Below are 27,212 nucleotides of genomic sequence, written 5' to 3' on the forward strand. Positions count from 1 at the left end.
CTCTAGGGTATATTCCGAGAAGTGAGATTGCTGGATCATATGTTATTTCTATTTCTAGCTTTTTAAGGAAGCAACAAATTGATTTCCAAAGTAGTTGTACCATTTTACATTCCCACCAGCAGTGTATAAGTGTTCCAGTCTCTCCAACATTTATTATTTTGTGTTTTTTGGATTAATGCCAGCCTTGTTGGAGTGAGGTGGAATCTCATTGTAGCTTTGATCTGCATTTCTCTAATGGCTAATGATCGTGAACATTTCCTCATGTATCTGTTAGCTACCTAAATGTCTTCTTTAGTGAAGTGTCTATTCCTATCTTTTACCCATTTTTTAATAGGGTTATTTGTCTTTTTGTAGTTAGGGTTTTGCAGTATCATGTAGATTTTAGAGACGAGGCACTGATGGGAAATGTCATAGCTAAAAACTTTTTCCTAGTCTGTAGGTAGTCTTCTTACTCTTTTGGTGAAGTCTTTGGATGAGGTGGAGTGGGTTTTTGGATGAGCATAGGCGTTTGATTTTTAGGAGCTCCCAGTTATCTAGTTTTTCTTTTGCATTCTTAATAATGTTTTGTATACTCTTTATGCCTTGTATTGGGGCTCCTGATGTTGTCCCTATTTTTTCTTCCATGATATTTATTGTTTTGGATTTTGTATTTAGGTCTTCGATCCATTTTGAGTTAGTTTTTGTGCATGGAGTGAGGTATGGGTCTTCTTTCATTTTTTTGCAGATGGACATCCAGTTATGCCAGCACCATTTGTTAAAAAGACTGTCTTTTCCCCCATTTAACTGTTTTGCGTCCTTTGTCAAATATCAATTGCTGATATGTGGATGGATTTATGTCTGGATTCTCATTTCTGTTCCATTGGTCCATGTATCTGTTGTTGTACCAGTACCAGGCTGTTTCGACTACTGCGGCGGTATAATAGGTTCTAAAATCAGGTAAAGTAAGGCCTCCCACTTTGTTCTTCTTTTTCAGTAATGCCGTATTTATCCAGGGCTTCTTTCCCTTCCATATGAAGTTGGTGATTTGTTTCTCCATCTCATTAAAGAATGTCTTTGGGATTTGGATCAGAATTGCATTAAATGTATAGATTGCTTTTGGTAGAATAGACATTTTTATAATGTTAAGTCTTTCTATCCAAGAGCAAGGCATGTTTTTCCACTTATATAAGTCTCTTTTGGTTTCTTGCAGAAGTATACTGTAATTTTCTTTGTATAAGTCTTTTATATCTCTGGTAAGATTTATTCCTAAGTATTTTATCTTCTTGGGGGCTACTGTAAATGGCATTGATTTGGTGATTTCCTCTTCGATGTTCTTTTTGTTAGTATAGAGGAATCCAACTGATTTTTGTATGTTTATCTTGTATCCTGATACTCTGCTGAACTCTTCTATTAGCTTCAGCAGTTTTCTTGAGGATTCCTAAAAATATGGAATGCTTCATGAATTTGCATGTCATCCTTGAGCAGGGGCAATGCTAATCTTCTCTGTATTGTTCCAATTTTAGTATATGTGCTGCTGAAGCGAGCACTCATTGTAGTTTTGATTTGCATTTCTCTAATGGCTAATGATTGTGAGCATTTCCTCATGTATCTGTTAGCCTCCTGAATGTCTTCTTTGGTAAAGGGCCTGTTCATATCTTTGCCCATTTTTTTTATTTGGGTTGTCTTTTTGTTGTTGAAGATTTGCAGTATCTTGTAGATTTTAGAGATTAGACCCTGATTGGATTTGTTGTAGCCAAAATTTTTTCCCAGTCTGTGGGTCGTCTTTACCCTTTTGGTGAAGTCTTTGAATAAGCATAAGTGTTTGATTTTTAGGAGCTTCCAGTTTTTTTTTCCCCCCCAGTTGTCTAGTTTCTCTTTTGGTGTTTGTGCAATTGTCAGTAATGTTTTGTGTACTGTTTATGCCATGTATTAGGGCTGCTAGCATTGACCCTATTTTTTCTTCCATGATCTTTATCATTTTAGATCTTATATTTAGGTCTTTGATCCATTTTGAGTTAGTTTTTGTGCATGGTGCTAAGTATGGATCGTGTTTCATTTTTTTTGCTGATGGACATCCAGTTACGCCAGCACCATTTGTTAAAGAGACTGTCTTTTCCCCAATTCACGAACTTTGGGCCTTTGTCAAATGCTCATAAGTGGATGAATTTACATCTGCGTTCTCAGTTCTGCTACATTGGTCTATGTATCTGTTGTTGTACCAGTACAAGGCTGTTTTGACTACCGTGGCAGTGTAATAAGTTCTTAAATATGAAGTTGGTGATTTGTTTCTCCATCTCATTAAAAAATGCCATTGGAATTTGGATCAGGATTGCATTGTATCTATAGATTGCTCTGGGTGCAACAGACATTTTCACAATGTTGAGTCTTCCTATCTATGAGCAAGGTATGTTTTTCCACTTATGTAGGTCTCTTTTGGTTTCTTGCAGTAGTGTCTTGTAGTTTTCTTTGTATAGGTCTTTGATGCCTCTGGTAAGATTTATTCCTAAGTATTATATCTTCTTGGGGGCTACTGTAAATGGTATTGATTTGGTGATTCCCTCTTCAAATGTTCTTTTTGTTGGTGTAGAGGAATCCAAGTGATTTTTGTATGTTTATTTTGTATCCTGGTAATTCGTTGAAATCTTCTATTAGTTCCAGTAGTTTTCTTGTGGATTCTTTGGAATTTTCTGTATATAAGATCATATCATCTGCAAAGAGAGCTAAGATACTTTTACTTCTTCTTTACTGATTTGGATGCCCTTATTTCTTTTTCTAGCCTAATTGCTCTGGCTAGGACTTCCAGCACAATGTTGAATAAGAATGGTGATCATGGGCTTCCTTGTCTGGCTTCCATTCTCAAAGGGAATGCTTTTAGGCTGTCCATTTAGGATGATGTTGGCTGTTGTCTTTGTATAAATGCCCTTTATTATATTGAAGACTTTCCCGTCTCTTCATATTTTGCTGAGAGTTTTTATCATGAATGGATGTTGGACTTTGTCAAATGCCTTTCCTGCATCAATTGATAAGATCATGTGGTTCTTGTCTTTTGTTTTATTTATGTGATGAATTATGTTGATCGTTTTTCTAATGTTGAGCCATCCCTACATACCTGGTATGAATCCCACTTGATCATGGTGAATTATTTTTTTGATATGTTGTTGAAATCTATTCACTAGAATTTTGTTGAGGATTTTTGTGCCTAAATTCATGAGGGACATTGGTCTGTATTTTTTTTTTTTTGTAGTGTCTTTACTGGTTTTAGTATCAGGGTTATGCTGGCTTGAAAGAATGAGTTTGGGAGTATTCCATCCTTTTGTATGCTCTGAAATACCTTTAGTAATGGTGTTGTTAACTCTTCTTTGAAAGTTTGGTAGAATTCTCCAGTGAAGCTATCAGGGCCAGGGCTTTTTTTTTTTTTGTTGGGATTTTTAAAAATACTTTTTCAATCTCTTGTTTTAGCTTTATTTAGTCGTTCTACCTCTGTTTGTGTTAGTTTAGGTAGGTAGTGTGTTTCTAGAAATTTGTCCGTTTCCTCTAGGTTTTCAAATTTGTTAGAGCACATTTTTTCATAGTATTCTGTTATGATTCTTTTAATTTCAGTTGGGTCTGTTGTGATATCAGCCATCTCATTTCTTATTCAAGTTATTTACTTTGTCTCCTGGTTTTCCTTTGTCAGTTTGGCCAATTGTTTATTGATTTTGTTAATCTTTTCAAAATATCAGCTTTTGGTCTTGTTAACTTTTAATTGTTTTTCTATTCTCTATTTCATTTAATTCTGCTCTAATTTTTATTATTGGTTTCTTCTGGTGCCCGAGGGCTTCTTTTTCTGCTCTCTGTTTGTTCGAGTTGTAAGGTTAATGCTGTGATTTTGGCCCTTTCTTCTTTTTGGATGTGTGCATTTATAAATTGACCTCTGAGTAATGCTTTTGCTGTGTCCCAAACATTCTGGTAGGATGTGTGTTCATTCTTATTTGATTCTATGAATTTCTTTATTCCGTTCTTAATTTCTTCTATAACCCAGTAGTTTTTGAGCAAGGTATTGTTCAGTTTCCATGCTTTTGATTTTTTTTTGCTTGCTTTTTCTGTTATTGATCTCTACTTTTATGCCTTTAAGGTCAGAAAAGATGCTTTGTAATATTTTGATGCTTTGGATTCTGTTAAGGCTTGCTTTGTGGCCTAATATGTGGTCTATTCTAGAGAATGGTCCATGTGCATTGGGAAAGAAGCTATACTTGGCTGCTGTTGGGTGGAGTGTTTTGTATATGTCTATGAGATCAAATTGGTGATTGGGGCATTTAGATCTTCCGTGTCTTTATTGAGTTTCTTTCTGGATGTTCTGTCCTTCACTGAAAGTGGTGTGCTGAAGTTTCCTGCTATTATTGTGGAGCTGTCTGTCTCTTCAATGCTGTTAGAGTTTGTTTTATGTATTTTCGAGCCCTGTTGTTGGGTGTGTAAATATTTATTATGGTTATGTCCTCCTGGTTTATTGACTCTTTAATCATTATGTAGTGTCTTTCCTTATCCTTTGTGGTGGATTTTGTCAGAAATTAATATTGCCACTACTGCTCTTTTTTGACTGTTGTTTGCTTGATATATTTCTCCCATCTTTTGAGTTTTGTTTTGTATCTTTAAGTCTAAGGTGTGTCTCTTGTAGGCAGCATAGAGATGGATCTTTTTTTTTTATCCATTTTGTCATTCTCTGTGTCTTTATTGGTGCATTTAGTCCATTTATATTCAGCGTAATTATTCATAGGTATGAGTGTTTTTTTTATGAGTGTAGTGCTGTCATTCTGATGTATTTTTTTTTGTGTGTGTTGTTGATAGTTGCCGTGTTCCACTTAATTTTCTGCGCTGAGTCGTTTTTCTTTATGTATTTTATTTTCCTCTTTTTCATTCTTATTGCTTTTGTATTTGGTGAGTCTTTATGTTTTTCTTGTTTCTTATTTTGATGTGTAGGATTGTTAGTTTCCTTTGTGGTTACCTTGATATTTACCCCTATTTTTCTATGTTTAAACCAATCTTTTATTTCTTTATATCACCTTGACTTCCTCTCCATATGAAAGATCTATGACATCATTTTTTAGTCCCTCTTTTTGGTTTTAACATTGTCATCTTTTACATAATGATGTCTTTGTTACCCTATTTTGAGTGTTTTCGCTTTGATTTATTTTTGTGATTTCTCTATCTGGGTTGACATCTGGTTGCTCTGTCCTGTGTTCTAGTTTCTGATTTTTTAGCTGGAGGACCTCCTTTAGTATTTCTTGTAATTTTGGTTTGGCTTTTGCAAATTCCCTAAACTTCTGTTTATCTGGAAATATACTAATTTCGCCATATCTGAGACACAGTTTTGCTGGATATATAATTCTTGGCTGGCAATTTTTTTCCTTCAAGTCTTTATATATGTCCTCCTGTTGCCTTCTTGCCTGCATAGATTCTGCTGAGTACTCTGAGTTTAGTCTTATTGATTCTCCTTTGTAGATGACTTTCCATTCATCCCTAGCCTCTCTTAAAATTCTCTCTTTATCTTTGGTTTTGGCAAGTTTAATTATATGTTTTGGTGACTTTCTTCTGGGATCTACCTTGTGTGGGGTTCAATGCGCATCTTGGATAGAGATCTTCTCATCTTTCATGATATCAGGGAAGTTTTCTGCTGACAAATCTTCAACAATTCTCTCTGTATTTTCTATTATCCACCCCCTCCCCCCTCCCCCCCGTTCTGGTAATCCAGTCATTTGTAGGTTATTCCTCTTGATAGAATCCCACATAATTCTTAGGGTTTACTCATTTCTAAAATGTTTTTACCTGATTTTTCCTTAAGTATGCTGATGTCAAGTGCTTTATCTTCAATCTCACTAATTCTGACTTCCATTGCCTCAATTCTGCTCCTATGACTTTCAGTTGAGTTGTCCAATTCTGAAGTTTTATTGTTAATCTTCTGGTTATCTGTTTGCTGTCTCTCTATGGATTCTTGCAGCCTATTAAATTCGTCATTATGGTCTTCTCTAATCTTCTTAAGTTCCTCTGTTGGTTTGTCTGTGTGCTCCTTGGCTTGTCTGCATTTTGCCTGATCCTTTGAAGAGTCCTGTATATTAATCTTTTGTATTTTAACTCTGGTCATTCCAGGAAGTTCTCTTCATCCAGAAGATTTCTTGATTCTTTGTTTTGGGAGCTTGCTGAAGCCATCATGGTCTACTTCTTTATGTGATTTGATATTGACTGTTGTCTCCAAGCCATCAACAAGCTATTGTATTTATTTATTTTATGTTTGCTTATGGTGTCCTAGCTTCTTGTTTTGTTTTGATATGCCCAAATAGGCTGCTCATGTGAGCTAGTTTGATTATTGGTGGCTTTGAAGCTCTAATGTCTGTCACCAGGTGTTTAGAGCTGTTACTAGGTATTTGAGCCCATGCATTCGTTCACTTTTCTTGTATGGATTCAGCTCAGGTGTCCAGATAGTTGATCATCAAGTGTGTAGTGCAGGCTCTTACTGACAGTCCTAGACAGGCAGGGGTGATTGGAGTAGGCACAGATATCTGGCTACAGTAGGGGGTCATGTGCTGAGCAAGATGGGGGGCTGACAGCTGCCCCTGAGTGCCTGGGAGGAAAGTATGTCCCTGTTCTCTAGAATGCATAGGTGGGTGTGTTTTGCAGTTGGACTATGGCTACCCAATACTGTTGGCTGTAAGGACTGGGACGCAGCACTTATTCTTGAACCCCTGTTGCAGGTGGCTAGGTGGCATGGGTGGAGACACCAGTCCTCAGGCCTCTGATGTGGGTACGTGAGGACCCTGCTTAATGGGCAGAGCAGTGTCAAATATTATGAACCTGCCACTCCACCACATAGCTGGTACAGTGAAGTTAGGCTTCAGGTATATACCCTGTTGTACTGTGCTAATGAGGGCCTATGCTGTTGAAATGGGCCCACACAGGTCTATGCAGGGATGAAAGGCATTCAAAGTCCGTGGACCCCTTATGCCTGTGCCTAGGCAAAGGAGATGTATCTGCTCTGAGTTCCTGGCTTAAGGGAGCTGGCAAATTATTTTTTCCCATTTGTTAATTTTTTCCATCTTCCAAGCCGGGAGAATGGTTCAGGGCAAGTTACAGGCCCTATTCCTGGCCCAGGGTAAGTGGTAATCTGCAATCACGAAGCGGGCCTGGGACCCAGTGCAGAGCGGGAAGGAAGCAGGGAGAGAGGTTCTTCCCAAACAGGGTGTTTTTTGATCTTCGTGGTAGGTTATATGCACGTACTTATCTTTTGCCTTTTGCGGGCCACTTCTCACTGGTTCTGGAGGGTTGAGCAGACCCTCTGCTGCTTGGTCTCTCCTGATTTGGAAAACGCGTCTCAAATTCCAGGGCTTGCCTCACCATGCTTGCATCAGCCAATCCGGCGTGTGGGGTGCCGGTTCCCACTGGGTCAGGTCTGGCAGCTCCTTGCTGCTTCTGAACCATCTCTTCTACCCCTGCCACTCAGTCCAATTCCTCAACTTTGCCTTTGATATTAAGGGCTCCTAGATTGTCATATATAATTTATTCACTTGTTTTTCGGGTCTTTGTTGTAAGAGGGACCACAGGAAGCATCTGACTACTCTGCCATCTTGGCCCCGCCTCCTGGTTTTTCTTTTTTTTTGGTGTTTATCAGAATGAGAAATAAAATTTTTTTTTATCTCTAGGAAATTATTTTTATTATAACATTTACTAATGTGTCAGGCTTCTTTGTAGAAAGACTGGCTTGTGATATTGTGATGTCTGTTCTGAGCAGACCAGGGCTTTATAACTAGAGATAAAATCCTCTCAGGTCTCTGAATACACCAACTCTTTCTTGCCTCAGGCCCTCTGCCTTCAAGAATCTGCAGACATGACACCTCCTCATGGGGGCTTTCCCTAACGTTTCTCTATAAATTAGATTCTCCTGTTATTCCCCATCACAGTATCTTCTTTACTCTTTTATAATACTCAGGGTCTCTAATTACTTTGTTTTATATTTTGTTTACTTGTGGATTATAGTGTTTCACTGACTCTAATCTGCCATGGCTAGTATGATGCACCATTGTTTTATATGCCACTGAAAGAGAAACAAACAAACCAACAAATCCTACAGCTACACATTACACTGTGGCATACCTTAATGATAGTCTGTCATGCATGGATGGGCTACAGCAGCCTCTCACTGTTTTGAGATGTCTTTCATCTATTTTAAGGGTTTGGCAGTTTCTCCTACTGCTGGTGGCTTTGCCTACTGCGTGATGGCATTCCTTCTGCACACGCATCAGTAACAGAGCTTCATAGGTTGCAATTATCTTTCCTATAACACATGGTTGTTACTTTGAAAGAAAACAAGGGATGGCAGTAACTCCTCCAATGATGATATCAAATGTCTGCCTTACTGCTGGCTCCATGCCTTTTTGCGTACAAATCCCAGACTATTCTTTGAGAAAACATTTTAACTGACAATTAAGCTCAACCCCTGAAGTACCAAACCTGCACATAACCCAATTGAAGTGATGACAATATGACCAGGCTTGTACAGGCTCAGGCATGACAATTATCATAGCCACAGACCAGCCAAGAGCGTCGTTGTAAGATATATTCCAACTTCAGAGGTATTAAAGATGAACAAGTTTGTGTCTTAGAATTGATGAGAAGCATCTGTTTCCTCCATCAGGGAACCTGGTCCTTGTCAGTGTCTGCCGTGTGTACCCAGCACCTAGCACAATGTTGGCACACAGAAGGTTGCCAATAAACACATGTCAAATGAACAGAGGAGTTATTGTAACTCTACACTTTACTAACTGTGGAATTGACTAATGCCTGATGGAAATAAAACAGTATACAAATAACTTCTGATGTTTCTAAAAACTCCTTTGTTCTGAAATTCATTTAATTGGTGATGTCAATTGTGAGGACCAAGAATTTGACTGGTAAATATGATGATAGGTTCCCACTGATAGAATCCTCACAGTCATGTTATGAAATGCTTTCGGACACCACTTTTCCATTTCTAAACAGGGACCATGACATCACTGGTGACAGTGGCAGGATGATGCCTGATCATGGTCACCAAGCAGTGTAAATGTGGGACTGTTAGGAGACAGAGCTGCAGCCATGGAAATGATACGGCCAAGCACTCAGACTACAGAGAGGGTCTTGCTTGCTGATGAACTGGCAAGAGTTAGGATTGCTATTATACTTTAGAAAAACTTCACCCAGGGTGATGGGAAATGAATTTTGAAGGAAAGGAATAGACAAGTATATTTAGTGAATACCTATTAGGTGTGAGGCACTCGGTACATGCTTACTTAATCCTCGTAGCAACCCCTGGATTAAGTAGAACAGCTTCAATTTACAAATGGGGAAATTGAGACTCAGAAAGAATAGCTTGCCCATAACTAGCTGGCCGTGGATCTAGGATTCTAACCTGAATCATCGTCTTCTTTTTTTTAAATTTATTTTGTTGTTGTTGAGAATATACACAGTAAACGTATACCAAGTCAACCATTTCCATGTGTACAGTTCAGTGACATTGACTACATTCAAGTTGCATAGCCTTCTCGCCCTCCTTTTCTGAGTTTTTCCTCCGCCATTAACATTAAGTCAGGGTCCCCTATGGTTCTTATCTAATCTTTCGAGTTGCTGTTGTCACTTCGATCCCACAAAGATAGTTCTTAAAAAAGCATAATGCTCAAGGCAGACATTCTTTACTAGTTAAGCTAAACTATTGTTTGGTTTTAAGAAGACTTCAGGTGATACTTTTGTAACATGAGTCTGCTTGATTCCACAAGCTATTGCTTTTCCAGCCACTCTGTGCTGGAAAAACCTGAGATTTGTGGAATATCTACTGGGAATCAATGGACATTCTGGAAGACTTGGGCCAGCGCTGGAATTAGAATGGAGAAAGTGGCTCATCATCTGGAATGAAGTCAAGCTCGTGAATTTGATGGATGCTAGTCTATCTGCGCCAACTCCACGGCAATCAATGACATTCTATCTGAACCATTAGCAGTGGACTGATCTGTCTCCCCGAAAACGTTGAGGAGAACTTGTAGATTTGAGAACAAAACAAAGAAAGGTTTCTGATAATGTGCCCCCCCCACCATTCCCTCCATTTCCTCTTTGTTTTGTTTCACTTGGTCCTTTGAGCAGTTGCTACCAGTGTTGCTGTACAAGGTCTGCTTTGATACAGGACTGGGTACAAATGCCCTGGACTGCTGTGGAAGACGGTGCACAGGCTACAACTCGTACTCAAAAGAGGCTGGTCTAGAACAGATGAAGCACACAGAAGAGTGGTTAGAAAAAGTAGCAAGAGGGAAGGGTTAAAAAACCCAGTGTGAAGGACCAGGGCCAAGGCCCTATGAGTGGCTCTTTACACATGGGCTGGGGAGAAAAAGGCATCAGAGACTCTGGGGCCAATGAGAATCTCATTGGAAATAACTTCAGCCTTGAAGGGCTCTCTCTCAGTCCTTACAACTATAGTTGGGGAAAGTCGATACACTCAAATGTTCCTATTTCATGCATTAATTTCACTCAATTCTGATAAAGGTGGTAGGGATGTGCCTATGGAAAAGGCAAAGAACGATCTAGGAAAGGTCTTTTATATTTCATCAAGGTATGAGGGGTAAGGACTTCTCCACTCCCACATGACCACTAACCACTACTGTCACTCTCAAACCCTTTGTTCAGGTCACTTGTCATGAAAGCAACTGGACCTGGCCATCTATTGCCTTGTGGTGATTGGCTTAATTTGATGCTAGGGTGGCAATGCCAGGTGGAGCATGGATTCTAAAGTTGTTGGCCAATTGCCCTTTCTGCATCCCAGCACAGAAGCTGAGCTCTGGTAGCCACCTACCTTTGCTTTAGGAGCGGCAACTTTAGTGAACCCCTTTGTTTACTCAGAGTAAGGCAAGTACCAATACTTTTTTGGGTACTTACCCTGATTCAGAGAAGTAATTTAAACATCAATATGTTGTATGACTGGTATGAAGATGATGATGACACTCCAAGAACAAGGATGATCCCATTTATACTTTAATAATGAGCTAAGAACAAGGATGATCTCATTTATATTTTAATAATGAGCTAAGTCAAGTCAGTTTGTCTTCTATGTTGTTGTTGTTGTTAGGTGCCATCGAGTTGGTTCTGACTCATAGCCACCATGTGCTCCACAGAACGAAACACTGCCCAGTCCTGCGCCATCCTTACAATCATTGCAATGCTTGAGCCCATTGTTGCAGTCACTGTGTCAATCCGTCTTGTTGAGGGTCATCCTCTTTTCTGCTGACTCTGTACTTTACCAAGAATGATATACTTCTCCAGGGACTGATCCCTCCTGACAACATGTCCAAAGTATGTAAGATGCAGTCCCTCCATCCTTGCTTCTAAGGAGCATTCTGGTTGTACTTCTTCCAAGACAGATTTGTTCATTCTTTTGGTAGCCCATGGTACATTCAATATTCTTCGCCAACACCACAACTCAAAGGCATCAATTCTTCAGTCTTCCTTATTCACTGTCCAGCTTTCACATGCATGTGATGTGACTGAAAATACCATGGCTTGGGTCAGGTGCACCTTAGTCTTCAAGGTGACATCTTTGTTTTTCAACATTTTAAAGAGGTCCTTTGCAGCAGATTTGCCCAGTGCAATATGTCTTTTGGTTTCTTGACTGGTGTTTCCATGGGTGTTGATAGTGGAGCCAAGTAAAATGAAATTCTTGACAACTTCAATCTTTTCTACGTTTATCACAATATGGCTTGTTGGTCCAGTTGTGAGGATTTTTGTGTTCTTTATGTTGAGGTGTAATCCATCCTGGAGGCGGTGGTCTTTGATCTTCATCAGTAAGTGCTTCAAGCGCTCTTCACTTTCAGCAAGCAAGGTTGTATCATCTGTATAATGCAGGTTGTTAATGAGTCTTCCTCCAATCCTGATGCCCCGTTCTTCTTTATGTAGTCCAGCTTCTTGGATTATTTGCTTGGCATACAGACTAAATAGGTATGGTGAAAGGATACAACCCTGATGCACACCTTTCCTGACTTTAAACCACTCAGTGTTCCCTTGTTCTGTCCAAAGAGCTGCCTCTTGATCTATGTACAGATTCCTCATAAGCACAATCAAACGTTTTGGAATTCCCATTCTTCTCAATGCTATCCATAATTTGTTATGATCCACACAGTCGAATGCCTTTGCATAGTCAATAAAACACAGGTAAACATCCTTCTGGTATTCTTTGCTTTCAGCCAGGATCCATCTGATATCAGCAATGGTATCCCTGGTTCCACGTCCTCTTCTGAATCCAGCCTGAATTTCTGGCAGTTCCGTGTCAGTGTACTACTGCAGCCACTTTTGAATGATCTTCAGCAAAATTTTGCTTGCATGTGATAGTTTATATATATATATATAAATAAAACATACGTATATATATACATATATATGTTTTGTTTTAAAAAAGAGAGAGAAAAACTAAATCAGACATTTTTCTCTTTTGTCTAGAAAGACACTCGAGAGATAAGAGAAAGGAAGAAGGAATTCCAAACAATTTAGCCTTTGTGAAAAGCAGTTTCCTTTTATGAGCTCATCACTGTAAATGTGCAGATGCCCCCTGGTTGCCCCCTATACCTGTAGTGTCTCATCTTGTTGGGTGGAGGGTGGAGGAAGCCAGCCAGGCATATGGCCGGGGAACAGAGCGGCTTTGAAGAGCACAATTTAAGCCTGTGTCTCCAGAGAGAACACTAGTGCTTTATTGGAGGAGCCTCTCAGCCAGTGGTGTCATCTGCAGGAAGAAAGCATTCCTGCCTGCATGGGCTTCCTAGAAGCCAGGGGTCTGGATTTGCTATTGTGAGCAAGGCTGATGGGGGAGGAACAGTGTCCTGCTCAAGGGCCCATTCCCTCTCAGGGGCTGTCTCTGGAACAGCTGATTGGGTGTCTTCTGTGGGAGGGTGCCCTTTAAACTGTGGCAGGATAACAGTGCCCATTCCGGTGCACACTCCAAAGCAGGCTGGGTGGGGCTTCTATTTCTGTGCTTGTGCATAGCTGTGGTTTTAAAGATCTATTAAGGCAGCAAAACAACACCCTTGTACGCAGAGGGACAATGCCATGGGCACTTGGCTAAGAAGAGCCCTATTACAAGCTCCGCTGGAGAGTAAGGAGTCTTTCACACATGCCTATTTGAAACCAGAGTGGGACAGGTGGAGATGCTAAAGCTGGGCCCACATGCAGCCCAGGTGGGGTGCACCATGAGGACAGGATCAAGGGACATAGACTGCTGCAGAGGAGGCTGCCAGCCCCTCAAAGAAGAGAGACACCAGACGGTCAGATTCCTCCACCAGACGTCCTGGAATGCTGGCAAAAGGGGGCAGCAGCATCTCCTGTGAGGGGGGCAGGGCTCGAGGGGCTCCCCCAGGGCCGAGCAGTGTGGCCTGCAGCCTAGTGTGTGCAAACCAAAGTCCCAACAGTGGAGGTAGAGTGCGTAATGTGATGGAGATGATGGCTTGGGCCTTGGAGCATTGGTTTGGTTGGAAGCTGGCTTTAGAGATGGATGTTTAGCATCTTGAGCTTGTCCAGAGGAAAGCTATGGGGAGGGTGAGGGGACTGGAAACCACGTCATTTGAGGACAAGCTAAAGGGATATTTAGACCAAAGAAGAGAGGGCTGGTGTGGAGCCAAGTGGCATGTGAAGGAAACAGATCTTGGTGAAATAAAGGAAGGGACAGTCTAACGGCAGTCGATTAGTACCATCTGAACAGTCCAACTTTGTGTGTGTGTGTGGTAAGTACATATATACATGACAAAACATTTGCCATTCCAACATTTTTTACATGTACATTTCAGTGACATTAATTGTGGTCGCCCTGTTGTTGAACAATCTCTCTTTATACCCATGAGATGTTTGCATGGCTGCACGGAGATCCTCACCAAAGGGCCTACTGTTCAACAACAACATTGACTGAGCACTTATTCTGTGCCAAGTCCTGTTCTAAACACTTTCTCTGTGTTAAATTCCTTAAGTCTCACAACAAGAAGTGCACCAATCTTTTATTATCCTACCTTTCAAAGATAAGGAAGCGGAGGCACAGTGACGATATAACTTGCCTGAGGCCACATGGCTAGTGAGTGGTAGGGCTGGAACAAGAGGCTCCCTTGGGTACTGGGCAAGGCTTGGAACTGGTTCATCCAGTTCAAACCCCTGCTGAGCATTTGCATTTCTAACAAGTTCCCAGGCAATGCTAATGCTGCTGGTTAAGGGCAATTCTGAGAACTACCAAAAAAACAAAAAAACAAAAAAAAAACCCGTTGCCACTGAGTCGATTCCGACTCATAGCCACCCTATAGGACAGAGTAGAACTGCCCCATAGAGCTTCCAAGGAGTGGCTGGTGGATTCAAACTGTTAACCTTTTGGTTAGCAGCTGTGCTTTCAACCACTGCTGTGCAACTAGGGCTCTACTAATAAAGCTGTGGTTCTCAAAATTTATTATATATAACAATCACCTGGGGGTCTTGTTAAACTGTAGATTCTTCTAGCAAGGGAGAATGAAGAAAGCCAAAGACGCAAGGGAAAGATTAGTCCAAAGGATCAATGGACCACAACTACCACAGCCTCCACTAGACTGGATCCAGCACAACTAGATGGTGCCCAGCTACCACCACCAATTGCTCTGACAGGAATCACTCTAGAGGGTCCTGCAGAGAGGTGAAGGAAAATGTAGAACAAAATTCTGACTCACACACACACACACACAACAGACTCACACACACACAACAGACTTACTGGTCTGACAGAGACTGGAGAAACACCAAGAGTAAGGCCCCCGGACACCCTTTAGCTCAGTACCAAAGTCACTCCTAAGGTTCACTCTTCAACCAAAGACTAGACAGGCTCACAAAACAAATAATAACACACATAGTTCAACCATGTATAGGAGACTAAATGGGCACAACAGCCCAGGGGCAAGGATGAGAAGGCAGGAGGGACAGGAAAGCTGGATGAATGGAAACGGGGAACCCAACGTTGAAAAGGGGAGAGTGTTGACACATTGCATGGTTGAAAACCAATGTCACAAAATATTATGTGTATTGTTTAATAAGAAAATAATTTGCTCTGTAAACCTTCATCTAAAGCACAATTAAAAAAACATAGATTCTGATTCAGTGTATCTAGGGTGGATATGCAAATTCTCAGTAGGGGTTTGAACTGGAACCAACTGGTTCGAAGCCCTGGTCTTGGGGCTGGTGAGAGCAGCCCCACCCTAGCCTAGGGCAGGAAGCTAACAGCAGTATTGGTCCTCCTTAGATCTCTGGTCTATTCAGGGACTGCCAGCCTCTCCCACTACTGTCAAGATGGCACAGAACATTGGGGACCTCTGATGCCCAATACCCCGGGAATTTCATTCTCTGCCTTAGTGTTACCCCCAGGTCCTGAGTGGTTCCAGGTTCCCAAGTCTGATGCGACTGAAAATATTTGACCATGTGAGTTTTGCTCTCTCTCTGGCTGTTCTTGGTGTCCCCAGTGCTGCACAGGAACTGGGAGATCTGTTCTTTGCCACAGAAGCATGGCAGCCTTTACCCAGAGTAAGTACAGCACGCCCAGCTCTCCTCACACGGAGATAATGGGGCTGTTTGGATTTGAGTGCAGTGGGTGGAACTTAGAGATTTGTTTCTCTCTCTGTGTTGCTTTCTGGCAAAAAGAATGCCAGTGTTTGATGGTGGCATGTTATTTCATTCTCATTTCTGACAATAATGGGAGAAATTTCCTCTCTTCTGACAGATTCGAGATTTCTGGGAGAAGGAGAAAAAGAAAAAAGAAACCTAAATGTGTTCTTAACAACCTAAAAACAAGAAAACGAATTGTTGAAAGTGGTGAGACTAGGCTGATGAACAGGAGAACAGGGTAGCCCTCAAACTAGTCTTTGATTGGCCTCAGCTGCTGAATGCTGTTCCTGGCCATCCGGAAGCCCCTTCTGCATGTAGGGAGGAGGGGTGCTGCCCTCCAAAGTTAGAGCCACTTAAAACGAGAGTTTCTTTGTAGCTTTGGCTTCCAGAATCCCCTGCTTGAGACTCAGAAGTCGTCTCTTTCCCGAAAGGTCCAAAGGTGGCCACAAGGTATAAAAAGTAAAAATTTAGGAGGAACAACTGTCATCACTTCTACCCTGGAGGCCCTGACAGTGGCATACTTATTTTCCTCTGCTTGAGAAGTTACAACCCCAAATGAGTTCAGAACGATTCCACTGTAAGGCAGACTCGAATGCTGGTGGGCCTGGAGTTCTGGCAGAGTCCAAGGGGGCCTGGCTTTCCTCAGCTAGGACACCAAATGGCTCTGCTCTTTCATCTGGTCTGTCAGAAGATTTCAGACTGGTCTGTGGAGTCCTGTGGAAAGCAACATTACTGAGAATTCCTTTTCTTCTCTCCACTTGGAAATTATGTCCTGTCAGATCTTGAAGTGATTTTAGGCTTGGTAGAGAGTCCAGAGGCGGATTATCCGATAGGCAAGGTAAGCATGGAATTTACTTTGTTTACCACGTCATCTGTAGTGAACAATTTCACATTTTTTCACCACATCAAAGATTCTGCTTCTAGTTATGGCTGGCACCTGTCTCTATCCCAACACCACAGCACCTTCCTCCAGAATTGAAGTCTCTTTTCAAATTTATAATCCCTTTTTAACAGGGGTGGATGATCTGGTAAGCAAGGTAAACTCTGCCTTATTTGTGCTTACTTACTAATGTATAGTGAACAATCTTTGATGTGGTCCCATATGAAATCACTCACTACAGATGATCTGGTAAGCAAAGTAAGCACCATGTTTACCTTGCCCATTGGATAATCCACCCCTGCTAGAGACCGATGTTTAGCAGCTGGAGCTTGTCCAGAGGAGAGTGACTGGGAGGGTGAGGCTGGAAACCAGGTCAGTTGAGGACCAGTTGAAGAAGGGATGTTTAGCCCAAAGAGAAGGGCTGGTGTGGAGCTGAGTGGAGCAGGAAGGAAACGTCTTGGCACAATACAGGGAGGGACAGTCTAACGACAGTTGATCAGCATTATCTGAAGAGCCCATCTTTATACTCACAATCCTGCCTCATAGGGATCTCTACCAACCAGGCTGGCAATTCAACAACAACCAACACTGATTGAGCACTTATTTGTGCCAAGGAGTCACTGGGTGGTACAAACAGTTAAGGTGCTCGGGTGCTAACCAAAAGGTTGGAGGTTCCAATCTACCCAGAAGTGCCTTGGAAGAAAGTCCTCGTGATCTACTTCCCCCAAATCATAGCTGTTGAAAACCCTATGGAGCACAGCTCTACTCTGACACACGGGGTTGCCATGAGATGGAAATGACCGGACGACAGCTATGTGCCAAACTCGCGTGTGTATGTGTGCGTGTTCATATAAATATCCGCCCCTGTGTTCCAGGCGGTGTGGGTTCTCGTGCTTGGAGGTCTGCAGGTGGATGAAGACCTGCTCCCCTTGGTGTCTGCCCTGCCTTCTCTGCACAGGTGGCCTGCTCCCAGAGACCTGCTCTTTGTTTTGTCCCTGGCTGTTGGGGGACCTCCAGCTTGGCTCATGTAGACAGGCCTTGGCATCAGCTCCCACGCCCACATCCCAGGCAGGTATCTAGGGGCTGGGCAGCAAGGCCCGGCTGAAGCCTGCTCTGAAGTGGGCAAGTGAATTGGAAGCCTGGCTTGCTGGTGACCAGGGACTCATGGAGCAGTACCTGTTTGCATGTGGCAGTTAGAATGATTCACGCCAGGACCAGACTCAAGGTGGCCTATGGGCACAAAGCTCTTACCCCTCGGGTCCCGCCAACTATACCTTGACTCTTCAGGTTTCCTGTTACCCAAGGGGCCATGCTGCTTCTAAAGCCTCATCACAAGCCACCTCCCGCATCCCTCTTCTTAGTCTCTGTTCTTGGACGCTGCCCTCCCCCTTCAGCCTCCGAATTCACAGCAGGCAAATACAGTGACAGACTCTAGCAGGGTTTAAGGGCCATGCTTGCAATGCTAAAGAGAAGGTATTAATAAGTAGGGCTTGCTTTTCCATCCACTTATCTATTCACTATGCAACTATCAGGGCACTCTCTCTGCTCAGAAATCAAATCCTGGTTCTGCCACTTAGCAGGCTGTGCGATTCTGGGCAAATTAGTTAGCTTTTTTGAGCTTCATCTCCTTTATTTGAGACTGGAACTAGCAATATTGTCCTCACTCAGTTGTTGTAAGGATTGAAGAGATTATCCATTATCCGTGTGTAATAAATGATAACAGATTATCCATACCTCATAGAGTTGGGATAAAGATAAAATGAATTAATATTCATAAAGTGCCTATGTAAATTATTTATAATGTTTATAAATGATCCTCGCATATGATAGAAGTGTTTGTTAAAAATAAAAAAAAATAACAAAGGGCCGGGAGAGGCATTTCAGCACCTCAAGGGCTCATGAGCCGCTTGCTGAATGTTTAAGAAAGGTCTAGAGCTGAGAGGGAAACCCTGGTGGTGTAGTGGCTAAGTGCTATGGCTGCTAACCAAAAGGTCAGCAGTTCAAATCCACCAGGTGCTCCTTAGAAACTCTATGGGGCACTACTACTCTGTCCTATAGGGTCGCTATGAGTCAGAATCAACTAGATGGCAACGGGTTTTTGGTTTTTTAGAGCTGAGAGTGCCTAGCAGGTGGCAATGACTTCCTCGTTTTGTGCCCCAGAGCCCAGCACATTGCCTGGTACGTGGGAGTGCCCCAGTAGTTGCATATGGAATAAAAAGGTGGATGAATGAACGTATCCTACTCATTTTATACCTTTCCTTTAGCATTGAAAGCCTTGTTGTTTTCAGGTGCTGTCGAGTCAGTTCCGTCTCATAGTGACCCTACGTACAGCAGAATGAAACACTGCCCGGTCCTGTGCCATCTTCACAGTTGTTGTTATGCTTGAGCCATTGTTACAGCCACTGTGTCAACCCATCTCATTGAGGGTCTTCCTCTTTTTTGCTGATCCTCTACTTTACCAAGCATGACATCCTTTTCCAGGGTCCCTCCTGATAATATGTCCAAAGTATATGAGATGAAGTCTCGCCATCCTCACTTCTAAGGAGCATTCTGGCTGTACTTCTTCTAAGACAGTCCATGGTATATTCAATATTCTTCACCAATACCACAATTCAAAGGTGTCAATTCTTTTTCAGTCTTCCTCCTTCATTGTTTAGCTTTCACATGCATATGAGGCGATTGAAAACACCCTGGCTTCAGTTAGATGCTCCTTAGTCCTTAAAGTGACATCTTTGCTTTTTAATTGAAAGCCTCAGTTTTACAAAATTTATTTCTGATTTGGTAACATTATACCCCATTTTCCACTCATTAGTGACTTGGGGCTAACCACTCTGGCATTTGTAACCTCAAAGCTAGAGTGTTGGTGAGCTACATGATAATACTTTAGTAAATAAAGGAAGGTGTTACGGATTGAATTGTGTCCCCACAAAATATGTGTTGAATTCTAATACCTATAACGGTGGATGTGATCCTGTTTGGAAATAGGGTGTAGTGTATCCTAAACCTATCACTTCCAAGTAATAAAAAGAGCAGACTAGACACAAAGGCACACAAGGGAAAGACACGTACGAGCCAAGGAACCAAGGAAAGCCTGCGATGACCTGCAAGGAAGGCTGAGACCCTGATCTGGACTTTCAGCCTCCAGAACTGAGAGAAAATAAACTTCTGTTCTTTAAAGTCAGCCACTCGTGGTACTTCTGTTACAGCAGCAGTAGGTAACTAAGACAGAAGGAAATTACATGGAATTGAGCATAAAGTTCACAAACTCAAGGGCAGGAGCCTCGTAGTGATGCAACACAAACTTTGCTTTCTCTTGAAGACATAGTTACTTAACACCTGCCATGTGCCAGGACTGTTCGGGATGCAAAGATGAGCAAGTCACCACCCTGTTGTCCAGGTAGGTCCCGTCTGGTGGGGAGGGGGGTCAAGGGCATAGAGAGCAGTAGGGGAGGGTAGGAATACCATTGGAGATACCCTGGGAACTTAGAGGGACAAAGGGTCCCGGGGTTTCTGGCTGGGGGCGAGTGTCGGAGGAGCGGCAGAGAAGAAAGGAAAAGGAGAGGGTGCTGCGGCGTGTCCGCCCTTCCTGCCGGTTCAAGGAGCTTTGCTGTCACTGAGCCATGCATAACTCTCACCCACTGGCCTTGCCCCTCAGTTCCTTGGCCCTTAGGTTGGTCCTCGACCACCTGCAGCTACTTGCCTTTCTCTCTGCCCACACATCTTAAGAATCCCATTAAATTCCAGCCTGTCCAGGAGCATAGCTGAGCCAGGATTTCACTCCCGCTCCCTAAAAACAAGAGGTAGAACAGAAATCTAGTTTTTCTTTTTATCCTCAAGTCTCCCTACCCACTTCAGGCTGCAGAGAATTCCTGAAGGGTGGAGAGGCAGAGGCTCTGAGTTTCCCCCTGTGTCTGTACTCAGAACTGGAGCGTTAGAGCCAGATGAGCTGATGTAGGCGAAGAGAGAAATTTTGGGTTTGCGTATTCTCAAAAACCTTGGTAGAATAATTTTCTTTTAAGGAAATTGGCTTCTGTACAGAGTTTTAAAAATGGCATCATAAAAACCGGTAAATATATTCTCAGCAATTGTGATTGCCTCCTTATGATTAGACCCAATGAAATGTCACACCCCAGTTCAACCAGCACTGATGGAATTTACTATAAAAGCCAAAGCTAATTAAGGTCCTTTCCCCCTCCCTCCCTCCCTATTCCATCACCAACCCTGAATTCTTTATTCGATGACGCAGTTGTTAAAAATAAATTGAAAATGTTTCTAAATTCTTTGTCATTTTGGAAGAAGATCACCAAAGAAATACTAGAGTGTAGAATTAGGGGGGAAAAAAAGCCACCTTCCAGAATAAAAAACTAGTAAGAGTGTCTTCCAGGTAAGACAATCAACAGACAAATATGATGATGAGTGACTATTCTGGGACAAGATCAGTGCATTTATCTATCTGTATCTATCTATATATGTAAACACACACACATATACATACATAAGCTCAACTACCTTAAATCTTTTCTGAAAAGAATCTAAGTATTAAGGTGAGAGGGGTCTAGGTGAATGAGAAAGTCTGGACGAGGTGGGTGGCTGTAGAAACATAGAGGAGGGAGGTGTACAGGAGACATCTTGAGGTAGATTCAGTAGGACTCAGAGACTGAAGAAACAAGGGCATAAAGGCTGGAAGGGGTTTTGGGTGATGCAAATGGTTAACACACTCGGCTGCTGACTGAAAAGTTGGAGGTTCTAGTTCACCCAGAGGCTTCTTAGAAGAAAGACGTGGTGATCTACTTCCAAAAAATCAGCCATTGAAAACCCTGGGGAGCACAGTTCTGTTCTGACACACGCGGGGTTGCCATGAGTCAGAGCTGACTTGACAGCACTGGTGCTGGGACTGACAGGTTGGGAAGGAAGAGGAGGATTGAGCAGCATTTCTGTAAATTTTCTCAAGAAATACCCTTGTGGAAAAATGGGGGAAATATGGGCTGGCTGCAAGAACGGTTAGGTCGATGAGTAACCAACTGGACCAATGTACCCAACCAGCACTGATGGATGGATTGGTATGTCCCTGGAGTGGGGACTCCTATGTCTTGATTTAGGGTCTGACCTTGGCTTTTTCTTAGCCAGCAATTTTGTCACTGATCTGGATAAAAATACAGATTAGGAGTTCATCAGCTTTCTGAAGTCAAGAAGCTACAAGTGATTCTAGAAACAAAACCCAGGACTTTAACAAAGGGTAAGAAGGAGAAAGAGAGAAAATGAGTCTGAACAGATAAAATTTAGCAGGGCTACATTTGGATCCCAAACCTGGCTGCTCAAGTAAAGGGCAGGAGCTGGGCTTAGAAGCACCAAATGTGAAAAGACCATATGGGGCCATTCTACTCTGTCTTATAGGGTCCCTTGAGCCCAAATCGACCTTAGATGCCATTTTGAGGGTATGCTTTAAGAAAGGGAATATAAAATCACTGAAAGGCGATCAGGTAGGGTCTCTGGAAGGCACCTATGCAGGTGAGAGAGTGGCCTGTGCAGGTGAGGGAATGGCCTGTGCAGGTGAGGGAGGGCCTGTGCAGGTGAGGGAGGGGTTTGTGCAGGTGAGTGAGAGCCTGTGCAGGTGAGGGAGGGCCTGTGCAGGTGAGGGAGGGGCTCGTGCAGGTGAGGGAGGGCCTGTGCAGGTGAGGGAGGGCCTGTGCAGGTAAGGGTCTTGAAAGTTAAGCTCCATCACCGTTGTGATCAGTCAGCCTGTGGTGGAGGGGCACGCAGAGGACCCAGTGAGAGGGTGGGTGGTGACAGCACTCAAGGTGGTGGCAGAACAAAGACCAGCACACAGGCAGGGTTGTGGCTACTACCAGGCAGGTGGGCCAATGTGCCCCGTGTCTGTGATGGAGGCACGTGTGCAGTTGGGGCATAGAGTGGGGACAGCACGCTCCCGACTTCGGGCCTGGGGAAAAGCAACCCCTGTGAGGTGTCATTTGAGCCTTGGAAGAGGGGCACTGATGGAGAAGTGGGAAGGGGAGGTGGGGAGAGGCTCCCTATGATCTGGGAGCTGGGAGAATTACAGAAGCAAGGAGGGGAGGGAAATGCCAAGAAGCTGGATTCCTACCTGACAGCTTCCAGACATTGCCTAGGTGCCCACCGCAGCTGGCCAAGGACACGAGGGACACTGCAGCTGCATTTCCCAAGGCCTGCAGGCTCACAGACCCCACCCCCTCCTCTGTGCCCAACCGCTATGGCCTGACTCTGTCCACCCCCAACCCATTCCTGAGAATAGTAGCTGCTGACAGATTATCCCACTTGTGGAGGGGAGGGGGGCAGTGCATCACCTGCCAGACACGGTGGAGGGGGGAGCAGTTTGTCATTTGGTCAGGGGCAGGAACATAAACTGCGTTCGGATATTTGGATTTCCAGCCCCCTGTCCGCTTGGGGACAGCCCTCCTCCGAGGCCCTGCAGGTGTGGAATGAGAGCCGTCTATCATATCTTCTCAATGACAGTTGTAACTGCTGCAGTTTTCCCAGTGGACACCTCTAAAGAGCCAGTTATTTTTTATAAAGGGCAGGGCATTCAGCCCTTGTTGGCTCCATCCTGCCTGTCGGTCAAGACTTACTTTAACAGGGGAGATTTCTGTAGCAGGGCTTGGTCTTTCTGTTTAATTCACTTTGTTATTATTGGTCTGAATTATGCTAAGCTGTAATTAAGTTATTCAGAGCTGGTCTTCTCTCTGGAAAGATAAGCAAGAATTGACTTCACACAGTCAGTAGTTTACTACTTGATGAACAGAGGCCTTGATTCATATACAGTGTTGACTTTGTTTGCCCACCAGGAAAGCATGATATCTTTTTCCGACATTTTCTCTTCCTTTCCCCTCCCTCACTCTCCCCAGTGTCCTCTCATCTCTTACACTCAGTAAATATTTACTCACATAGGTTACATGCCAGGTACACTGCTGAATGCTAGGACTAAAGGTTAACACAAGGGGCCCAGCTGTAGATGTAACGACAGGAATGAAGGGCCTTAGAGGGAATTGGTGCGTCCCACAGACCAGAGTATCTCAGTCTTGGCGCTGTTAACATTTTAGGTCAAATAAGTCTCTTATTTGTCATTATCATACTTTACTTTGTCTTCTTGAGCTGCTCTTTGAAATCGTCCGTTCAGTTCTTTCACTTCATCATTTCTACCTATTCAATCCGTTTGCTGAGCAAATAATCCAAGAAGCTGGACTATATGAAGAAGAACAGGTCTTCAGGATCGGAGGAAGACTCATTAACAACCTGCATTGTGCAGATGGCACAATCTTGCTTGCTGAAAGTGAAGAAGACTTGAAGCACGTACTGATGAAGATCAAAGACAGCATTCAGTATGGGTTATACCTCAACATAAAGAAAACAAAAATCCTCACAATTGGACCAATAATCCACATCATGATAAAAGTAGAAAAGATTGAAGTTTCAAGGATTTCATTTTACTTAGGATCCACAATCATTATCCATGGAAGCAGCAGTCAAGAATTCAAAAAACACATTGCGTTGGGCAAATCTGCTGCAAAGGACCTCTCTAAAGTGTTGAAAAGCAAAGATGTCATCTTGAAGACTAAGGTGCACCTGACCCAAGCCATGGTGTTTTCAATTGCATCATATGCATGTGAAAGCTGGACAATGAATAAGGAAGACCAAAGAAGAATTGACACCTTCGAATTGTGGCGTTGGTGAAGAATATTGAATATACCATGGATGGCCAAAATAACAAGCAAATCTGTCTTGGAGGAAGTACAACAAGAATGCTCCTTAGAAGCAAGGATGGCGAGACTGCATCTTACATACTTTGGACATGTTGTCAGCAGGGATCGGTCCCTGGAGAAGGACATCATGCTTGGCAAAGTACAGGGTCGGTGGAAAAGAGGAAGACCTCAATGAGATGGAATGACACAGTGGCTGCAACAATGAGCTCAAGCGTAACGATTCTAAGGATGGTGCAGGACTGGGCAGTGTTTTGTTCTGTTGTGCATAGGGTTGCTATGAGTCAGAACTGACTCGATGGCACCTAACAACAACAACAATAACAAAAGTCTCTTATGGGAGCTGTCATCTGTACTGTATGGTGTTTACTCACTAGATCCAGTAGCATCTTCCTCCTCATCTGTGACAACCAAAACTGTCTCCAGACATTGCCAAATGTCTCAAGAGGCAGGGGTGGGGGCTGTAAAACTTCCTGAGTTGAGAACCACTGAGGGCCATGGCCCTTGACTGAACTCCTGAGCTCTGGAAGGGAGCGGGAGTCCTCTACCCATCCTGGCTCTGTTGCCATGAGCTGTATGATGGGAAGCATCCAGTCTCTCTAGGCTTCCCTTCTTATTTGCACAATAAGCACTGAGAAAACATAATCCCATGAGTCAGCTAAAAGTTTGAATTTGCCTGCTGTACTAAATTTGTCTGCTCTAACATATCAGATCAGATGCTGTGTGCAAAGGTAGAGATAGAGTTTATGCTTTGCCAAATGCTTAAAATGCCCAGAGAGAAGCCTGTTACCCATCAGCATACACTTATAGATGCTGACTGTGTGTAAAGGAATAGGGCCTGTGGTCAGGAAGTTTACATTCTTCATGGGGAAAGAAATTATAAAACTTAAGAGAGCCTGCTCTGGTTTCAACCCCCTGTGTTTAAATCCTGGGTGACTTTGAATAAGCTGCTCACCTTCTCTGAGCCTCAGTTTGCTCATATGTAACATGGAGATGATGCTGGTTACACCCTAAGGATTGTTGTGAAGGTTAAATGAGGTAGAACAGTGCCTGGTGCATAGTGAGTGCTCAGTAAGGTTTAGCTATGATCCATAAAAAAGGAGCCCTGGTGGCACAGCGGTTAAGTATTCGGCTGCTAACCAGAAGATCTGCCGTTTGAATCCACCAGCTGCTCCGTGGAAACCCTATGGGGCAGCTCTACTCTGTCTTACAGGGTTGCTATGAGTTGGAATTGACTCAACAGCAGAGGGTTTATGACCCATTAAAAAAAAAAAACAAAAACCAATGGAAAAAAAAAAAAACCTGTTGTCATCGAGTCGATTCCGACTCATAGTGACCCATAAAGATGAGGCTAATTACCGGCTGCTCTGACTGGGCTTACAACAGACCGTCCCGGACAGAGCGGGAGAAAAAACTGTAGAACAAAAAATCAAATCCACAAAAAAGACCAGACTTAGTGGTCTGACAGAGACTGGCGGAACCCCTGAGTTTATGGCCCTAAGACACCCTTCTGACCTGGCACCAAAGCCGTTCCCAGAGGCCAGCTTTCAGCCAAACCATAGGCAGGCCCATAAAATAAACAGTAAGACCCAAAAGGAATGTGCTCCTTAGAACAATCAGTTAGGTGAGATCAAAAGGGCAATACTTGGCCAAAAGCGAAGATGAGAAAGATGGCAGGAAGGATGAAAGGAAACAGGGAAGCCAGGGCGGCAACGAGGAGAGTGCTGACACGTTGTGGGGAATGGAGCGATGTTAAGAAGCACTTTACGTACAAACTGTTAGAAGGGAAACTAATATGCTCTGTAAACTTTCACCTAAAGCACAGAGGCTAAGTTTTCAGAACCATAATGATCCCGTGCCCCGGGCAGGGCCCATAAAATTCAGTCCTGCCAGTGTCCAGAAGGAAAAAGAAAAAAACAAAACCCAAAAAAAAAAACCCAACCCCACAGAGATAAACAACCCCGAGGAGCATTTCAGGGGTTGCGTATACTTGTATTTTTGGCAGGAGCTGCAGGGCAGGTAGGGGAGGCAGGCCGTTGGGAAGGTTTAGGAGACCTCAGTGAATAACTGGTAGGTAATGGCATCCTACACGGCCAGGTCTAAGCCACCCTGGAGCAGTGAGGTGACCTGCCCAAGGCCACACCAAAGCTGAGTATCAGGGCCAGGCTCAATAGCCATTCCTTGACTCCTACTCCAGTGCTCCTGTCTGCTCAGCACTGCGGCGATCCTTTGTTGACGTTAGCTGCCGTTGAGTCAGCCCCCTATTCATGGCACCCCCCCATGCACAATGGAATAAAATGCTACCTGGTCCCATACCATCCCCATGATCTTGAGGTTAGGACTACTAGGAGGCACAGGGTTTTCGCTGGCTGATTTTCAGAAGCAGATCTCCAGGCCTTTCTTCCTAGTCTGTCTTAGTCTGGAAGCTCAGCTGAAACCCGTTCAGCATCACAGCAACACACAAGCCTCCACTGACAGGTGGGTGGTGGCTGCACAGAGGTGCACTGGCCGGGAATCGAACCTGGGCCTCCTGCATGGAAGGGGAGAATTCTACCGCTGAAACACCACTGCCCCACCTCCCCTCCACGGGGATTCTGAAAAGCTTTCCGTAGTGAGAAAGTTCTTCTGCATTTACCCTGCCAGTCTCGGGACTTAACTAGAAAGTCTGTTCTGAGAGCTGCTAGGGCAGAGTCGGGGAGGAGGATGCAGGGTGAGTGGGAAGGCCTCAGTCAGGAGCGAGGAGTATGGGAGATGAAAGCCTCATTCAGCCAGGGCTGAGCGAAACTCTGGGCAGCTCGGCAAGGGGCTGGGCTGACGCTTTTGCATTATCTATTAGAACAGAAAAATCAGGGTTGCTAAGTAAATAGGATTAAGGGGGAACATTTAAATTAAGAAATCGTATCATTTCCAACTACAAACCAGCGAGAACTTCAGACTCCCTGTATGCCTTCAAGTGAAAGGCTAATTATAAATCAGCTCTAACAGGC

General features: G+C 43.4%; 1 protein-coding gene and 1 non-coding gene across 2 annotated transcripts in view; both read right to left on the reverse strand.

The window, feature by feature from the left end:
• Positions 1 to 27,212, reverse strand: part of LIPC (lipase C, hepatic type) — a 175,933-nt gene that overhangs the window by 76,398 nt on the left and 72,323 nt on the right. The gene's annotated exons all lie outside the window — the stretch shown is intronic.
• LOC111752882 (U6 spliceosomal RNA) lies at positions 1,420 to 1,526 on the reverse strand. Its single transcript, XR_002787778.1, has one exon. It is a non-coding gene; the product is annotated as a U6 spliceosomal RNA (small nuclear RNA).

The sequence above is a fragment of the Loxodonta africana genome, chromosome 13 (assembly GCF_030014295.1).
Source record: "Loxodonta africana isolate mLoxAfr1 chromosome 13, mLoxAfr1.hap2, whole genome shotgun sequence".
In the NCBI taxonomy this organism is placed as follows: Eukaryota; Metazoa; Chordata; class Mammalia; order Proboscidea; family Elephantidae; genus Loxodonta; species Loxodonta africana.